This window comes from Sinocyclocheilus anshuiensis, unplaced genomic scaffold (genome assembly GCF_001515605.1).
Source record: "Sinocyclocheilus anshuiensis isolate Anshui unplaced genomic scaffold, SAMN03320099.WGS_v1.1 scaffold51, whole genome shotgun sequence".
In the NCBI taxonomy this organism is placed as follows: domain Eukaryota; kingdom Metazoa; phylum Chordata; class Actinopteri; order Cypriniformes; family Cyprinidae; genus Sinocyclocheilus; species Sinocyclocheilus anshuiensis.
The window spans coordinates 6,526-9,602 of record NW_015548296.1 but is presented as its reverse complement, the minus strand read 5'-3'; positions in this window follow the sequence as shown (position 1 = coordinate 9,602).

Here is a 3,077-nt window from a genome sequence, read left to right as displayed (position 1 = left end):
ATTTCATATTATATAGTGGGGGTTCAATCTTCAACTGGCTGGCAGCTGCCACCAACCACTGGCAGGTCACGTGACCTGTCAGTGGCGGCTCCTGCCAGCCAGTTGAAGATTGGAACCCCTACTGCAAATAGAACTAGTGATAACAAGGCGCTCTGATTGTTTTTGTTGTAGAATACGATAGGGGATATATTCACACATTATAGAAACGAAAATTATGGTGTATAAAATTGATTTTAAGATAAAAAATTAGACGACAAAGAATTAACTTGACGGAGCTCAAACTCAAAACACACGGCAGCAACAAACAGTCATAAACCTAATTTGCTAAATGGGCCAAGTGGTATAGCTTACCCTTACACATTTGAAGTAATAAGCACCCTAGTGAGATTAATTTATTGCCTTTTACATCTTCAGTTTCTGACCTGTTTATGTAGAAACATGCTATTTATCTGGTATCCAAGACCTTTGATTATATACCTTGATAATGTGTTACTTTTATTGTCCATACATTCTGACGCCTTCCTTGTATCAGCCGATCCCATAAAATAACCATTGTTAATTGAACCCTATATATATTATCGCTTAGTATGGAAATTACAACCATATGCATTTCACCTTCAAGTACAAAAAAGGTATGCTAGTACACTAGTTTTCATCATGAAGCGATGATTTAATTAGGTTTAATCTAAAGCAGAAAATGGATGTAATGAGTTGAGGTTTCTAACTAGTTTATTAGACATATTAGTGTAGTCTAAAATATATGAAATAATTGAATTATGCCCGACACCCATATCTATGTCATTTAATTACAATAAATTAATCCCCAAATGTATAGTTAGACTATTCTTTTGCATTTTTTCCAACTGTTTTGTTCATTTTAATTTTAATTTCACAACGCATATAGTTTTAAAGCAGCTTCACAGAAAAAGCATGTTTTGTTACATTAAGAAAGTATTCTCTTATCAGTCAGAGATGGGTTGCTAGTTTCAAAGTCATGTCCTAATAGTAGTAATAGTCAGTTATGAGATAATACAAGTTATATGGTTAGTAACGTCATGTAGCATGTACATGTAAACTAAAAGGGGTAAGAAGATGTGCAGATGTTTTTCCAGAGTATAGGAGACAAATCCAAAAAAATAAAAAAACTCTACCTTCTTTAGTAGACTTTGATATCCTTAGTACTATTTCTTTACTATTTCTTATTAAATAAATTGTGTGTGTGTGTGTGTGTGTATATACTGTGTGTGTGTATATATGTATATATATAGCTCAAATTGCTCAAGAAGGTAATGCTGGTTCTGATGGAAAAGTGTCAGAATACACAGTGCATCACAGTTTGTTGCGTATGGGGCTGCATAGCCGCAGACCAGTCAGGGTGCCCATGCTGACCCCTGTCCAGGCCCGGACATTTCAAAGCTGAATTTTAAGCATCATTACTCCAGTCACATGATGCTTCAGAAATCATTCTAATATGCTGATTTGCTGCTCAAAAAACATTTATTATTATTATTATTATTATTATTACATTGAAAACAGAGTAGTTCTTCAAGTTTCTTTGATGAATAGAAAGTTCAGAAGAACAGCATTTATCTGAAATAGAAGTGCCCGCCCCCCACTCAAAAATACTCAAAGCTTTTGGTCTAGTGCAATGTTATAAACTTTTTATTTCAGATAAATGCTGATCTTTGGATCTTTCTATTCATCAAAGAATCCTGATGTACTCAACTGTTTTAAATATTGATAATCAGCAAATCAGCATATTAGAATGATTGCTGAAGAGAACTAACCCTTTAAGTCATTTTAAGATAAATAACATTCTGTGCTAACAAATTGAAATGAGGTGGTTGTTTTCAACAAGGTGGACAGTTCTGCTCACATCAGTAGACCTGCTGGTGAAGAAGTGACAGGTAAGAAAAAGAAGGGGGAGACAGAGATATTGGGGAAAATGAAGAAAAGGGAAAGTATGAAACATAGGTTTGTTAAATTTAGTGTATTTGAGTCATTTTAAGATAAATAACATTCTGTGGTAACAAATTGAAATGAGCTGGTTGTTTTCAACAAGGTGGACACAGTTCTGCTCACAACAGTAGACCTGCTGGTGAAGAAGTGACAGGTAAGAAAAAATGGGAGAGAGAGATATTGGGGTAAATGAAGAAAAGGGAAAGGGAAGTGAATTGGTGCAGTTCAAGAGAGAACCTTTAATTATTTTCCACGGCCCCAGACTAACGATTTAGACCTTTTTATGTGATGGCCATACAAATAATAGGGTTGTCTGTGGTTTCAGAATTTGTTGTGGATGTATAGGCTACATACAAAAAAAGTGCCCAAAATCGCGCGGGGTACAACAGCTTGTCACTGGAACAGTATACTCTTAAAAGGACATCTTTGTTCCTTTTTTACCCCTAATAGGTAGGCCTACAAATTAGTACCCTAAGGGTACGAATTACTACTCTTAAGGTGCTAATATGTACGGTGTACTGCTACAGTGTCAAGCTGTTGTACCCCAAAAGGTACAATTTTGGCCCCTTTTTTTCTGTGGCCTGGATGAGTGTGAGATTTCCCGGCCTGAAATTGCGTCCCAGTCTGGCTCCAACCCATTTTTTTAATAAAAGACTTTAAACAATACTATAAACAATACTGTTCTGTGTAAGCATAAAAGGCAATTAGATCATCTAAAATTATTCATAAATATGAAAGGTTTATAAGGCAGATATGAAATATGAAAGGCGGTCAATTTCTGTCACATAAAAGGTACAAAGATGTCCTTTTAAGAGTACTGCTCCAGTGACAAGCTGTTGTACCCCAAAAGGTGCGATTTTGGGCACTTTTTTTCTGTGCGGCCTGGATGAGTGTGAGATTTCCCGGCCTGAAATTGCGTCCCAGTCTGGCCCTGCCCCTGTCCACTGCCGAAAGCGCCAACAGTGGGCTTGTGAGCATCAGAACTGGACCACAGAGCAATGGAAGAAGGTGGCCTGGTCTGATGAATCACGTTTTCTTTTACATCACGTGGATGGCCGGGTGTGTGTGCGTCGCTTACCTGGGGAACACATGGCACCAGGATGCACTATGGGAAGATG